The following is a 17256-nucleotide window of genomic DNA, read 5'->3' on the forward strand; positions in this document are numbered from 1 at the left end:
TCACTTCTCACAACCACTTCTACATAATCGCTTACCTCTATCTATATATGTTCCTTTTCGTTGCAGAAAAGATACATTGTTCCAGAAAAAGGAAAGAAGGTTGTATATGCTATTATAAATGATGCTTGGAGGCGGTATAAATGGTTGATTAAGAAAAATCATTTTACTAAGTATAGAAACTTGCGTGAGCGGCTGAAAAACCGTCCAGACAGCATACCTGAAGCACACTTTAAGAAATTAATGATTTATTGGAGATATGAAGCTATTCGAGTAAGATAAATTTAATTTTAATTGTTTATTATTCTACATTATTATTTTCATATTTGATCAATTTAGTTCATCATATGAATACAGGAAATGAGTCATCAAAATGCTAAGAATATAGATAAACAAAAATGGAGACATCAAGCGGGTCCCATAAGCTTTGCTGTCATAAGGGAAAGATTGGTATATAACTTTTACTACTATTAGCGAATAATTAAATTCTTCTATTAGTGATGATTTTTCTACTATTAGAGAATAATTTTTTGCTTTGGATAGCGTGCAACCAAGGATGATAGAGAGCCTCCTACTCAAGCTGAAGTTTTTATTGAAACACGACAAAGTAAGAGAGGAAAGCAGCTGGACCAAGTTACAAGTGATGCAATCGTAAGTTTTTTCTTTATGATTTTACCAAGTTAGATATTGGCAGAAACTGGAATAAAAATAATCGTGATTTTATCCTCAAAAATGACTTTACGAAGTCAACTAATGTTGTTTTTGATTTTGCAAGACAAATCTTCAAGATTTGATCACAAATTCTGGTCAGTCTTCGGTTGAAGCTTTTCAAACTGTCTTTGGAAAAGAAAAACCAGGGAGATTGTGCTGCTATGGAAGAGTTACAATATCTTCTCTGTTGAAAAGAAATAAAGAGTTACAACATCTTCTCTGTTGAAAAGAAATAAAGTGGAAGATATGGAAAAAAAGCATGCTGCTGAGGTGAAAAGTTTAACTGACAAGGTCCAAGAGATGGAGACTATACATAGAAAGGATATGGCTGCATTGGAAGAAAAATTGCACGTTCTTCTAAGGGTCATGCTGAACCAAAGCAACACTGGCATAGATATGGGGGATTTAGGAGCTTTTTTATCAACCCGAAATGATGACAATAATGTTCGACATTCATCTACATCTAATCATGAGGTATGTTTTCCTTATATTGAAGTGTCGGCTAATTGTTGCAATAAAATTCTTTGTTTTCCTAATTGAAGTGTTCGGCTAAGTGTCGGCTAATTGTTTTCCTTATGTTTTCCTATATGTTGTACTTCTTTTTTCTCTCTTTTTTTTCTTTCCAATTTTATTAAAATTCTTTGATTGAAGAATTCCCAATATTCATTCAATTTTGTTAGATAATGGCTGTAAAAAAGAATATTGAAGACATTCAAGATGATAATTACCCATGCAGACAACAATTGCTAATTCACAATGGAAAAGTTTTGAAAGATGAAACTACTTTAGCTGATAATGAAGTCTCTGAAGATGGCTTTCTTGTTGTCATGCTCAGTAAGGTATGGATCTCAAATGTTTCATGTTAGAATATAATATGTCAGGGATGATGGAACCTTCGTGGGTAGGTAAATAATAGTGATGGTTTGTCCTCGGTTGTGTGATGATTTCTGTTTTGCGCCGTAAGCTAGTATTTGTTGTTCCTGTTTTATCTGTTTCGGACTGATTTTCTTTGGTCTTGTTCTGGTGTTGTAGAATGATTCTTTGTAGTAGTAAAAATAAGATAATTGGTGTGGTTGGTGTGGTTTTGCGGATAAGGGGATTAGTCTCTTTTGAATGAACTATCTACCACATTGCAACATTGTGAGTATAATAATGAATTAATTTTTATTTTTATCTTGTAGGTAAATAATAGATCTATGGGTGGTGAATGCTTCGTTGATAACTCCGAAGAAGAGGATGAAGAACACTTATTTGATGAATCGGACGAAGAGGATGAAGAACAATTCTTTGATGACTTGGACGGAGATGAGGATGAAGAATAGTTTGAGTCATTAATTCTTGTTTATTTTCATTATTTGATGTAATAAATTTCACATTGAAGGCTAATTGTCGATATTCATGACAAAATTGATTAACTTTGGTTAGACATTTATTTTAATTTAATAAATCTCACATTGAAGGCTAAATTGTTGATATCCATTACAAAATGATTGACTTTGGTTAGACATTTATTTTGATTCATACTAGAATTCTAGTGTTTATTTGGTGTTTGGTTAAGATTAAAGTTTTATCATCTATAATCAAGTTCTCTAGAATTTAATGCTTGATGTCACCATTTAAGCTCATGAAAAGTTGATATGTGCACTTGTCATACCCCAATTTTTGACCTAAGGATCCTACATTCATACACCAACACGCGCCCTTTGACCCTGATCAGTCTCTGACTTTTCAATAAAAAATTCGGCAGAGAGGTATTTTAAAATACCTCATTTTGGTTCCGAGTTGGGCTCTTTTCTCACTTTATTTTATTTTTAATTTTAATTTCCATCTTTTATTTAAGTTTTTAATTAACTTTAATTTATTTAAGTCTTTAATGAATTTTAATTGTTTTCTTTTAGTCTTATCCTGTTTATCTTGTTATCGTCTTTATCACGTTTATTTTTATTTTTATTCTTTGTCCATATCCAAAATTCTTTTTATTTTTATTCTTTGTCCATATCCAAAAATAAGGTCTAAAAATAGTCTTGATCCAAAAGAAAACACAGTCTGTCGTCCCAATCCTTTCACACGCCTTATATGTCCAAGTTTAGGAACAAACGAGCCTCATTTGGAGCTAAACCAGTCCAGATGCATTTCCTTTCTCTCCAAGCCAAGGCATACGGTTTCTATTTTCTTGCCAAACCTTGATACTATAAAAACCAGTACCTGCACAGGGTCGAGAGGAGGCCAATTTTCCAGTCAGACCTATACAGAGAACTCAATTTCACAAAGCCAAAAAACACACAAAATCAATGAAGCCATAACAATTCTTAACCCATCGTTCACGCATCTAGCATCACGTTTCAAACTCTTTCACAGACCAACATCAAAACCATTCTCACAAATCGCAAATTCACCAAACCAACAATCCAAACCACACACAAACTTAACCGCAAACCATCCAACAACCATCAATTCGAACGCCAGTCCGTCACAACACATACGTACGGAAGGGAAAATAAGAGAATCATTTTCGAACCGCACTGAATCAACCACACCATCTCACAGCCGAATCAATCTCACAAACTCGTACAAGGTCCGAACCGGCGCCGTTTCAGACACGAACAACACCGCAAAAAATCAACAATAAACCGAAGTCAATTCATTCACAAGTACAACCGTCAACAACGATTGACCCAAGGCACATACCGAACACGTAGCTGCATCAAACCGCAACCGTTGAAGCGCAATCAACCGTTCCAGCACCGACGGTCGTACAACTCAACCAGACCTGTCACCCAAATCAAAACTCATCAAAGCAGTTCCATCGGAGGTAATTGTTTTCACTTTGTTTGGTTAGATATAGGGCTTATTTGTTCTTTTGTTAAGTATAAAAAATAAAATAAAAAGAGAGAAAGAACACGTCTGTGTTCTTGTAGTTTAAGAGCGAGAGAAATTAATGAAAAAATGAGGAAAGAAGAAGCATGTACCTCTTTATAACTCTATTGTAATCCAGCGCACATGGGTGCATGCTTTAGCATGCACCCTCACCTCTCTGATCCCTCTGTTCTCAATCAGGCAGTCCACGTGATCCAGATCAAAGCCCGCGCCTCTGTCCCTTTCCAGGCCCAATTCCATTTTGTTTTTGTTTCTACACCCCCCGTAATACTGCCTGCACCCCCCTGCTGTATTTTTATTCTCTATCGTGCATTTTCTTTTCGTTAGCATTGCATTTTTTAAATTCTCAATCATTTACATTAGTTTAGGATTATTATTCTGCTTCTCTTATTATCACACATTTATTTTTCAATCATTTATTTTTATCGCATGGAAGTTAGTTTGTACATTAGGTTTGAATGTAAATAATCCATGCATTTTTAGTCTAGTTTATCATGCATTTTAATTAATTTTTATGTCATTGCATTAGAATGTATAAATTAGGCGTTATGTAATTTATTTATTTCTCTTCATCTTGTATAGAACTTTTTTTTTTTTTGAAGAAATCTTGTATAGAACTTAGAATGTAAATATAGGCTTAATGTAATTTATTTATTTTCTCCCAGACCATAGAATGTATCAATAGGTTTTTTTGTAATAGCTTAGGTGCATGTGTGCATGAGTAGGTGTATGTTTACTTTTATGCTTGGTAGTTTAGGTAAAAGACACTTGTGGTGGTCCAACGCCACCATGGGGTCCCTACGCTTTTATTTTTGTATGCTCCGTTATTTTAATTTCATTCCAATTATTTGAAAACAACAAAAAAAATGCATATAACAAAATCACAAAAATATTTTCTTAAATAAACCTTGATCCTAAATCAAGTGACGTCTTTTATTTATTTTCTTTTCTTAATCAAATTTCAATCCATTTAATTTTACTTTGAGTAATTTTCTTTCAATATTAAAAAACACAAACAAATATCATTTGCCACTTTGGCTTATTTCATTTTAAAACCTTTTTCAAAAACATTAAAAAACACTCAGCCAATCAAACGTCATTTTTTACCATGAACTACGTGATTTTGATCCCTCACGAGTACGTAGGCAAAGGACTTGTCCTTCCAAATCAATAAAATGTAGATAATTAGGTCTTTTTTTTTCGGTCACTTTAATTCTTTTTTTCAAAAGCAAGCAAGTTTATAGCACATTAATTAAATGAAACCAAGAGGTTCCCGTAGAGTACTAAGGACATAAAGGGTGCTAATACCTTCCCTTTATGTAACTAACCCCCGAACCCTAAATCTTTTCAAAATGTGGGGTGTTTGATCTTTTTTCCCCTTTTCTTAAAAAATTAAATGTTCAGTAGTGAAATAAAAAAGTGAGTCAAACGCTAATCAAATAGCATTGATCTCCGAAAAATGACGCGAGAGAAATGGCGACTTCACTGGGGACACCTTATGAGGGTTAAGCCTAACTTGGTTTAGTTTAAAATTTTGTGCTTTAAACTTGCTTAAAAAAATCAAAAAAAAATCAAAAAAATAAAAGATGGAAATTCGTGTATATATGTATTCTTCCTTCTTCTTTCTCCTTCTTAAACGTGAGTGGTGAGATAAGTCCTACACCCGGACTTGAGGGAAACATAAGATAGGATGGTGGTATAATCAAAGTCCCATACCGAGAGTAAGTTTTGGGATATGGTACATGTGATAACCCCACTCAACGGAGGTCTCTTGGAAGTAATTTATGTCGACATGAGTAGTCGTGATTGGCATTGCTATTTTCAAGTGACTGTTAATGTTGAGGACCTTTAGTTGCCTTTAACCCATCTTGGCCTTTTAGGACGTAGTCCGGTGGCTAATCAAGAGTAGTCTTGAGTTGGTTGATACGCGATACTACACTCAGACGAGACTTTCTTACGAACGTTGTTGGACCGGAAGTAGTTCTGCAACCTGATAATGTTCGGAAGTGGTTGCAACTCTGGGAACTTGGTAGAACCCGAAATATAGGTACAAATGAAACCATAGTCCCTACCATGTGGCGCTTTTACCTTTGACTCCAACATATGAACTTAAACCTCATCATGTTCATGCATACATGCATTCATTCATAAACAACTCTTTTTTCTCATTAAATACCGAAGGACTTAGATAAGTTATTATAAACATCAGATGTATGAACCTTGTAAAGAGGAACACCTAAAAATACATTTCCAGAAGTCTTAATTAGACCTTAACTTTGCTTTTACTCTTAAGGGAACTGTTTTTAAAATTTCAAATTATCAAATGAAAACAATGTTCCTTATGATTTTACGATTACTTTGACAAGTCCTTCGAAAAAAAGTGTCCATTTTTGCATAATCCATCATCATGCATTCATAGTTTCAAGTCCGTGTCTCACACGTTTGTTTTTCCTAAAAAGAGGGTCAACCTATCTCAAAAGTGTCATGGCGTCCTCGTCCAAAACCAACTCGCATGTACAACACTCGAGCAATCATAAAGAGAAGATGGATTTTCTCGAGCAAGAAAATCAATTGATCCGGGAGGAAATGGCAGCCATGCAGACTAAGATGGACGAAATGACTGAATTGATGAAGACACTGACGGTTGCTCAAGCACAAGCACCTCCTCCTCCTATCAGGACTCTAGCCGAAACCGTTTCTACTGGCCCTGAATGGACGTTTTATGCTGATACTCCGAAGTACTCTACACCGCAACGTTCCGTGCCTTGGTTCCAGCCTCTTACTGCTAGCGAGATACTCTGTCCCATTTCTTGTGAAGCTCAGATGCCTACTTTTCAACGAGCAACTCATGTTCCTCAGCAAGTTACGACGTTTCCTCCAGTTGTCATGACCCACTCAGTACCCGCCGTTCACATTATCCCACAACAAGAGGAACCCATCTTCCATTCTGGGAGTGTGGGGGCCTATGACAGAATTGATGACCTACAAGAGAAGTACGATGAGATGCAGCGAGAAATGAGAGCTCTCCGTGGGAAGAAAGTGTTTGGGAAGACTGCTTACGATATCTGTTTGGTTCCAGACGTCCAGATACCCCACAAGTTCAAGGTACCAGATTTCGAGAAGTATAAGGGGAACTCATGTCCTGAGGAACATCTAACAATGTATGTGAGAAGAATGTCTGCCTATGCCAAGGATGATCCGATCCTTCTCTATTACTTTCAAGAGAGTTTGGCCAGTCATGCTTCAAAGTGGTACATGAACCTAGACAAAACAAAGATTCGAACTTTCCGTGATCTGTGTGATGCCTTTGTAGAGCTGTTATACCCTAATTTTGGACCTAAAAATACTAGCTCCGTTCTTCTTTTCTTGCATTTCAAGTCATTTGAACTGTCTCTGATCAATTACATCTTTCTCTGCATTTTATTTCAATATTACTTGCAAAATTCATGAAAAAGGGTATTTTAGTCATTTCCTGTATCCAAACTCATTTTAGTCCTTGAATATTGTTTGAGTCCTTTCAAATAGTTTGAATAAGTCTTTGTTTCAATTCTATGTCAAAATCCATTTCAAAAATTGCATTTGGAGTCATTTTGAGTCAGTTTAGCCCCTAGGGGCATTTTAGTCTTTTCATATGTTAAAGCTCTGTTTAATTTCTAAAAAATTGTCTCTGAGTCTTTTCAATTGGTTTGAATAAACTGCCTTGATTCTCTGTTAAAAACCACTTTCAAATTGCATCTGAGTCATTTTTAGTCGTTTTAGTCCCTAGGGGCATTTTGGTCATTTCACATGAAATTTTGGCAGAGAGAGGTTACTTTAAAGTACCTCATTTAAGTAATTGGTTCGTTTTAGTCCATTTCGTGTTTTTTATTGGTTTCACTTTACGTTGTTTTCAAATTAAACTTTTTTTTACCAATTTTATTTTTATTACATTTTAGTCCTTTTATTTTTGCACTTTAGTCCTTTTATTTTTGGTCAATTGCATTTCAGTTCTTTTAGTCCTTTATTGTTTTTGCAGTTTGGTCCTTTATTTGTTATATTTTGTAGAAGAGTCCCAAAGTCTTAAAAATTGCAGAATAGTCCAAAAAGTTTGTTACAAAGTCCAAGCATACGTGGCAGCAAGCTATTGGTCCAGAAGGCCATGTCTCAGCCTATAAAAGGCCACCTCACTGAGCAAGTCAGAGTCAGTCCCATTCACAACGCAACAACTCAGCAAAATTGAGTGCCACATCACCAAAAACACTTTTCTTTCTCTCTTTCCAGAATCATCCAAGATCAAACCCAACGAATTCAAAGAAAAGAAGATGAACATTCAAGAACATTCATCCCCTTTCTAAACCCTAACCGTTTTCCAGCAACACAATCCAACACAAATTCGTACCAAATTCATCATCAAATACACAGTTCAACAACAAATTCCACAAAAAAACGAATCAAACAGCTTCAATTTCTCAATTGATTGAGAATCATTTCGATTCTCAGATATCTTCAACGAAGATTTCATCATCGAATCGTTGTCCTCTCCCTGCAATTCAAACCCTAAGGTGATCACAGGAAGAAGACAGTTAGAGAAGAGAAGAAGAAAGATCGAAAAGATTCGAAGCAGAGAAGAAGAAGAGGAGTTCACCGGTTCGTTTTTCAGTTCACAACAACAAAGAATCCACCAGACACATCAGGAAGGATTCACGAAGAATCTCCAAATCAAATCCAGGTATAACTCAAAGAACCTTCTCGTTTTTCATTCTAATCTTCATCGAAGGCTCAAAATCAAAAATAAACGGTGAAACTGAATAGATCAACATGCTTTTAGACTGGTTCTTTCGAAAAAGTTCAAAAAAGATAGGGAAAGTTCAAAGTCGAAACCCTAACATTTAGATCTAGGATGATTCACCGTTTATTTTGAAAAATCAAGTTCAAATTCATAATCAGCGTGAAAAATAGAATAGATTAGGGTTTTGTTGCGTTTAAATCAGTAAAGTTTCAACCTCGTCGGAATCTGGAGGTGACGGCGGTTTGGATGAAGATTCCGGCAGAATCATGAAGATTCCGGCCGATCTTCATCTTCTCCGACCAGTTTCATCCATAAACCGGTGAGGAGAAGAGAGCAACGTTTGAGAGAAGAGTGAGAGAGAGAAGACTTAGAGAGAGAAACGAAGAAGTGAAATGAAACGAACCGGTCCACAAATCCTTTTATAAACTGCTGAACCGGTCTGGTTCAGTCTTGGTTCGTTTGGTTTTACATCTTAGCCGTTGGATCTAGGGTTTGATCCAATTGGATCAATCCGACGGCTGTGTTTGCTCCCTGTGATCCAAGTCTGTTAGGTTTTGGGCCTGGACTCTTTTTTTTTTACTGGATTTCGTTTTTTTGCCTTGGTCTTGCTATTTCAGTACTGGATTTTGCTTTTTACACCTTCTGCATGTCAAAATTTTGTGCAAAAAAAAAATTCAGATTATTTTCTATGAATTCTTGATAATTTTTCTTGTTGTTCCTATGATATTTTTGCATGATAAAGTTTGATAAGAAATATGAGCATTAATCTTTGTTGCTTGTTTGCTTTTCTTGTTAATTCTTCTGAGAAATTTTGCTACGACTTTGATCATGATGCCTTGATGAATGATGTTGGTACTTAATATGTGTTTAAGATGTGTTTACCACTGTTTTTATGTTCACTCCACTGTTGTATGATTAATCTGTTAGTTTCTTGTTTTGCAAGTCTTGTGAAAACAAAGTGTCAAATGTGTCTAAAAATGTATCATACTTTTTGACTTGAGTATAATCCTATAATTCCCATATTATGGCTACAATAAAACTCTTTGAAAATTACCATAATAAGAAAATTATAGGCCATGTACTTATTGAGAGGTTGTGATGAATTTTTACTACATTTTGACACTTTATTTCTTGTCATTTTTTTTACTATTCTTTGTTTAGTATATCCTTGCCTATCTTTCTATCATTTTATGCCTTATTTTCACTAACCACCCTACTTCATGTTTCATACATCATGAGCATTCCATACTTCATCTCCTCCTTCACTTTATTTTGCACATTTAAGTTTCTACCAAGGCTTAGAATGTAACACTTAGGAATTCTTGTACTTTACTTTCATGCAATTTAATTTCTTGCAAGACCATAGAATGTATCTAGGCCAATGATGTAAAGGACAATGGACTCTAATGATGTACACCGACACAAGCACCGACACATGCACACACCCCACTTTAGGTATATGGCTAGGATATGCATGTTTAGATGTATGTTTAGGATTGAACGTTTAGATGAATGCCTAGAATTTACATTTAGAAAAATCATTTTTCAAACAAACATGAACAATATCACTCAAATCACTTTCTAAATAAACCTTGGGATCAAAATCCCATTGTATTTTCCTTTTCATTTTCTTAATCAAAATTTCAATGAATTTTAATCATACTTTGACTTCCTTTCTCAAAATAACTAATCAAACCCCACCTTTTTCACAATCTTATGCCCTTGAGGCCTCTCTCTCTTATTCTTCAAAATCCATTTTTCAAACTTAAAAACAACCAACAAAAACAAAAACATTTTTGGAAGAGAACTACGGTGGATTTGATCCCTTAAACGGGTACGTAGGCAAGGAATCAAAATTCCTTCAATTCAAATAAAATAAAAATTCAAACGCTTTCTTCTCCCTCCAATTCTTGACTTAGAAAACTCTTAGGTGTAAATATCACTTTCAAATAGCATTTTAAAATAAAGCGCGCGCGTAGAAAATAAAGACGGTTCCTATAGGATACTATAGTCGTTATGGGTGCCTAACACCTTCCCGTAGCGAAAACAACTCCCGGACCTCGATTCTCAAGGGTTTTGCTTATTTTTTCCCTTCCCAAGAAAAAATGAGATATCAAAGGTTGAAACGGTTCAAACGTAATCAATGTTTGACACCCAAAAACCAAGATAAAACAAGAGCAATACAGTTACAATGTGGACATGGCCCCAGACCGAAGCGATCTTCAGGCTATGACTCAGGGAGACAAAGAAACATTCAAGGAATATGCTTAGCGGTGGAGAAATTTCGCTGCCCAGGTCAGCCCGCGTATAGAAGAGAAGGAGATGACCAAACTTTTCTTAAAGACTCTCAATCAATTCTACTACAAGAAGATGGTCGGAAGTGCGCCCAATAACTTTGCAGAGATGGTTAGTATGGGTGTACAGTTGAAAGAAGGAGCCCGAGAAGGACGATTAGTTATGGAAAGTGTACCTACCAGCAGTTCTAATCAATTTGGGAACAATGTTCTGAGAAAGAACGAACAGGAAGTGAGCATGTTGACCCAAGGGAGACCTCAGCAAAAACATGCGGCTTATCAACACGTGGCTGCTATTACACCCGCTACCAATGCCATTCAACAATCGCTTTATCAGCCTCAACAACCGTATCAACAACAACAGCCTCGACAACAGGCTCCGAGGACACGATTTGATCCGATTCCCATGAAGTATGCTGAGTCGCTCCCATCTTTGCTCAAAGGGAATTATGTCCAAACCAGGCCGCCTCCTCCGATGCCCGGGAAATTGCCAGCAGGTTTTAGAGCCGACCACTCATGTGTCTTCCATCAAGGGGCACCAGGTCATGATGTTGAGCGCTGTTATGCTTTGAGGAATGCAGTTCAAAATTTAGTCGAAGCCAAAGTCCTGTCCTTCACAGACTTGAATCAAAATGTGCAAAGCTAATATGATACCGAACCACGGGACCTCATCCTGAATAGGTGGTGTGTAATTTTAGTGAAACATGGAGTGGTTTGCCGCATTTAGGGTCGTTGTTTTTGTTCCTTCAGCTATTTCTTTTGTTCAAATAATGTATTGCTTGTTGATTTTCGTTTTTCAAAAAGAATCCTTTCGTTCTTCCCGAGACGAAAGTGAACTTGTGTAGGGCTTTTTTGCTTTAAGTATTGTCGTCATTAATAAAAAGGTCGTTTTGATCCCGACTTTGTTTTATTTTGTGTTTTTTTTTCTGGAAAGATGGTAATACAAAAAACCAAAAAATATAATCATTCTCAAATATCTGCATAATCATAGCTTATACTTACTCGTCAAAATCAATAATCAAATTATGCATTTATAAACCTGTTGAACACATTAACCATGTACTCTCTTCCAACTTTGAGTTCCTTGTATCCGAAGCTGAAGAAGGGAATGAAGAGACTCCCGATGAGATCTCTCACATACTGGGGCATCTTAGCCATCGAAGCTGCAAACAAAAATCAAGAACATTGTTCAAAAGATGGCAGTCACTTACAAAGACTAGCATGAGATGTTACCATTGCCTCACAGGAGTATCATGCTTCATTACACATTTCAACAGGGGCAGCCTCCCTCCTATCCTCAAGTATACAACATGGAGACTCTGCCTCCCGCGGAGATCGAAGTCCCGTCAATATTAGTTCTGCTAAAGTCCAAGCTTGATCGAATTTAAACACATGACGACCTTGTGCAAACATATCAAAAGAGGTTTGAAACAAGCTTCTAACAAAAAGGTTCGTCCCCATGAATTTCAAGAAGGCGCCTAACTATGAAGGCTCGTGTGCAATGACTTTTACAACTATGGATGGTGACAAAACTCACATGTCCTATGAATGTCGGTGCAGTCAAGACATACTCTGTCAAAAATAGAGGCTCGATAAGTCGCAAACCAGAAAAGGCAGCTTAGGCAAAAATGAGCGTCTCGGTGGACTGAAAACCCGAAAGGGCGGTCCAGGCAAAAATTAGAGACATGAACAAAAATGATTATCCTGATAGATTGAAACCCAAAAGGGCGATCTATGCAAAAGTTAAGGATCATGACAAGTAACTGCATCGGCCAGCACAGTCCTCTTGGGGCATCCAGTCGTCAAAAGAACCTCCGATTCGAAGCATCTGCAGATCAAAGACTCGGAACTGGGGCATTCAAAGTTGTCAGGAAGTATAGCGGTTATTGTGTTCAATGTACCCTTCCCATTATATTTACCATTTTCCAAAATTTTCAAAGATCCGTGGAGCCATGTCATTGGCAGGTCACCACTCAATTCATCAAAATTTGAGCCTGTGCCCATTTATTTGGAACTCGTGTTTATTCTATTTGCAAAATTTCTTCTATTTTTTATGGCAATACTTGAAGCAAAAATTTTCAAAATACAAAACTTTTTTTTTACATCTTTTGAAAAATGTGACCAACAAACACACTCTCTTTGAACTCATGAGTAGTTGAAGCGTACATCAACATCCGCCTCGAAGACGGTTACTCTCCAAAAGGGAAACATGGCTAAGCACAATGGAGAGGACATCTGCTTTGAGCAACATGCTGTCACAGTCCAAAAATACAAAAAAAAAATACAAAAATAAAAGCTCGCTGAGTTGAAAACCCGAAAGGGCGACTTAGGCAATAGAGAGCGTCCCGGTGGACTGAAATCCCAAAAGGACGGTCCAGGCAAAAATTAGGGGCATAAAAAAGGAATACACTCCCGGTGGACTGAAAACCTGAAAGGGCGGTTCAGGCAAAAGTTAGGGATTTTCAAAACAAAAAAAAAAAAAAACATGACTATTGAAGCATGCCAGGGGAAAAGCACTGTGCGTCGGTTTACAAATTGCGACTTCTTCCAGATTCTTTTGGTTAACAATGGGCTTTAATCCCCAGGAGGCATCTGTCGCTACCTTGTGCCTGGTTTTACACTGTCAATGACTCGATTTTTTCACAACAGTATCATCTTCAAAGGAAGTTTGCCGAGTGTTTGTACTGCGATGTCAGTCCATTTCCCATCTTACCTATCTTGTCTCGATTCATCGAGTCACCTGTCATATACAGTTTATACATTCGTACAAGTTACATCCATACATTCATACATCCATTTATACAATCGTACATTCATACATTAATAGTTTCACATATTCATACATTCATGCATACACAATGTATACACAACATCATTCGCACATGGTTGCATCAGTCACCGAAAGTATTGTTTGGTCATATCCTTTCGTTTCGGTCCTCAATTATTTCAAGCTGCCAGTCCTAAACAATGGACCGCTTGAGTTTACCTTTTTGTCTTGTTTCAAGCTGCCAGTCCTAAACAACGGACCGCTTGAGTTTCCTTTTTGTCTTGTTTCAAGCTACCAGTCCTAAACAACGGACCGCTTGAGTTTGTCTTTTTATCTTGTTTCAAGCTACCAGTCCTAAACAACGGACCGCTTGAGTTTACCTTTTTATCTTGTTTCAAGCTGCCAGTCCTAAACAACGAACCGCTTGAGTTTACCTTTCATCATGTTTCAAACGGTCAGTTCCAACCAATGAACAGTTTGAGGTCACATTTTATTTTCACAAAAGTGCCATCCCCTGCTTTGTCAGAAAACGAGATGTTACTCAATCTTTATCTTCTCAAGTATCTCATTCCCCGCCTTGTCGGATTACGGAATATCAAGGGTTTCATTCCCCGGTTTAACGGATTACGGAATATCAAATTATCATTCCCCGTTTTGTCGGATTACGGAATATCAAGTATTTCATTCCCCGGTTTAACGGATTACGGAATATCAAATCATCATTCCCCGTTTTGTCGGATTACGAAATATCAAGGGTTTCATTCCCCGGTTTAACGGATTACGGAATATCAAATCATCATTCCCCGTTTTGTCGAATTACGGAATGTCAAGTGTTTCAATTCCCTGCATTAACGGATTATGGAATATCAAATGTGTCATTCCCCGCTTTGTCGTATTACGAAATGTCAAGTGTTACAATTCCCCGCATTGTCGGATTACGGAATGTCAAGTGTTTCAATTCCCCGGTTTACCGGATTACGGAATCTCAATGGTGTCATCCCCAGTTTATCTGTTCAAGAGATGTCACTAATCAAATCAATCAATGTGTCATCCCCAGTTTATCTATTCAAGAGATGTCACTAATCAAATCAATTTCAATGGTGTCGTCCCCAGTTTATCTGTTCAAGAGATGTCACTAATCAATTTCAATGGTGTCGTCCCCAGTTTATCTGTTCCAGAGACGTCGTTAATCAAATCAATTTCAATGGTGTCGTCGCCAGTTTATATGTTCCAGAGACGTCGCTGATCAAATCAATTCCAATGGTGTCGTCCCCAATTTATATGTTCCAGAGATGTCGCTAATCAATTTCAAATGGCTAGTTCCTACAGAAGGACAACTTGAGTCAAATCAATCAATTTCAAGTGGCTAGTTCCGACAAAAGGACATCTTGAGTCAAATCAATCAATTTCAAGCAGCTAGTTTCCAACAAAAGGACAGTTTGAACCCTTTCAAAAGTGCCATCCCCAGTGTGTCCGGTCAAGAGATTTTTGTCTTCATACAACTATCAATACGATAGTGGACAATCATCTTCCCCAGTGAAACTGCATTCCCCTAGCGGAGTCGGATCCATTTCTTCAAAGAAATCGGGCATCCGTTTGTTGTTTTTCATTCCAGTCAAATCATATTTGTCGTCCTACATTCACAAACATTCATACAAGCATTTCACGAGCATCCATAGCATAATAGGTCCAAAATTGGTGTACTTTGTATTTAAGTCTCTTCGGTCCGATCGAATCAAAGATTCCATCTTCAAATCTCCGGACGAAGAAACTTAAAAAGGGGCATCTGTCATACCCCAATTTTTGACCTAAGGATCCTACATTCATACACCGACACGCGCCCTTTGACCCTGATCAGTCTCTGACTTTTCAATAAAAAATTCGGCAGACAGGTATTTTAAAATACCTCATTTTGGTTCCGAGTTGGGCTCTTTTCTCTCTTTATTTTCTTTTTAATTTTAATTTCCATCTTTTAATTAAGTTTTTAATTAACTTTAATTTATTTAAGTCTTTAATGAATTTTAATTGTTTTCTTTTAGTCTTATCCTGTTTATCTTGTTTTTGTCTTTATCACGTTTATTTTTAGTTTTATTCTTTGTCCATATCCAAAATTCTTTTTATTTTTATTCTTTGTCCATATCCAAAAATAAGGTCCAAAAATAGTCTTGATCCAAAAGAAAACACAGTCTGTCGTCCCAATCCTTTCACACGTCTTATCTGTCCAAGTTCAGGAACAAACGAGCCTCATTTGGAGCCAAACCAGTCCAGATGCATTTCCTTTCTCTCCAAGCCAAGGCATACGGTTTCTATTTTCTTGCCAAACCTTGATACTATAAAAACCAGTACCTGCACAGGGTCGAGAGGAGGCCAATTTTCCAGTCAGACCTATACAGAGAACTCAATTTCACAAAGCCAAGAAAGACACAAAATCAATGAAGCCACAACAATTCTTAACCCATCGTTCATGCATCTAGCATCACGTTTCAAACTCTTTCACAGACCAACATCAAAACCATTCTCACAAATCGTAAATTCACCAAACCAACAATCCAAACCACACACAAACTTAACCGCAAACCATCCAACATCCATCAATTCGAACGCCAGTCCACCACAACACATACGTACGGAAGGGAAAAGAAGAGGATCGTTTTCGAACCGCACTGAATCAACCACACCATCTCACAGCCGAATCAATCTCACAAACCCGTACAAGGTCGGAACCGGCGCCGTTTCAGACACGAACAACACTGCAAAAAATCAACAATAAACCGAAGTCAATTCATTCACAAGTACAACCGTCAACAACGATTGACCCAAGGCACAGACCGAACATGCAGCTGCATCAGCTGCATCAAACCGCAACCGTTGAAGCGCAATCAACCGTTCCAGCATCGACGGTCGTACAACTCAACCAGACCTGTCACCCAAATCAAAACTCATCAAAGCAGTTCCATCGGAGGTAATTGTTTTCACTTTGTTTGGTTATATATAAAGCTTATTTGTTCTTTTGTTAAGTATAAAAAATAAAATAAAAAGGGAAGGTGAGAGAGGAGTAGAAATAAGGAATCGGGAATTAAGAAAAAGAGAGAAAGAACACGTATGTGTTCTTGTAGTTTAAGAGCGAGAGAAATTAATGACAACATGAGGAAAGAAGAAGCATGTACCTCTTTATAGCTCTATTGTAATCCAGCGCGCATGGGTGCATGCTTTAGCATGCACCCTCACCTCTATGATCCCTCTGTTCTCAATCAGGCAGTCCACGTGATCCAGATCAAAGCCCATGCGCCTCTGTCCCTTTCCAGGCCCAATTCCATTTTGTTTTTGTTTCTACACCCCCCGTAATACTGCCTGCACCCCCTGCTGTATTTTTATTCTCTATCGTGCATCTTCTTTTCGTTAGCATTGCATTTTTTAAATTCTCATGCATTTTCATTAGTTTAGGATTATTATTCTGCTTCTCTTATTATCACACATTTATTTTTCAATCATTTATTTTTATCGCATGGAAGTTAGTTTGTACATTAGGTTTGAATGTAAATAATCCATGCGTTTTTAGTCTAGTTTATCATGAATTTTAATTAATTTTTATGTCATTGCATTAGAATGTATAAATTAGGCGTTATGTAATTTATTTACTTCTCTTCGTCTTGTATAGAACTTAGAATGTAAATATAGGCTTAATGTAATCTATTTATTTTCTCGCAGACCATAGAATGTATTAATAGGTTTTTTTGTAATATCTTAGGTGCATGTTTGCGTGAGTGGGTGTATGTTTACTTTTATGCTTGGTAGTTTAGGTAAAAGGCCCTTGTGGTGGTCCAACGCCACCATGGGGTCCC

At 37.1% G+C, this 17256-nt stretch overlaps 2 long non-coding RNA genes across 2 annotated transcripts; both read left to right on the forward strand.

Annotated features, from left to right (window-relative positions):
- The first annotated feature begins 354 nt into the window (after positions 1-354).
- On the forward strand, positions 355-1219 carry LOC146915225 (uncharacterized). Its single transcript, XR_015014510.1, has 3 exons — positions 355-447; positions 541-648; positions 773-1219. It is a non-coding gene; the product is annotated as an uncharacterized LOC146915225 (long non-coding RNA).
- Positions 1220-1393: 174 nt separating this feature from the next.
- On the forward strand, positions 1394-2195 carry LOC146915226 (uncharacterized). The gene is made up of 2 exons (XR_015014512.1): positions 1394-1547; positions 1890-2195. It is a non-coding gene; the product is annotated as an uncharacterized LOC146915226 (long non-coding RNA).
- The last annotated feature ends 15061 nt before the right edge of the window (positions 2196-17256 follow it).

Source organism: Medicago sativa, chromosome 6, assembly GCF_051527215.1.
Source record: "Medicago sativa cultivar Bolivia chromosome 6, Bolivia_mono, whole genome shotgun sequence".
Lineage (NCBI taxonomy): Eukaryota > Viridiplantae > Streptophyta > Magnoliopsida > Fabales > Fabaceae > Medicago > Medicago sativa.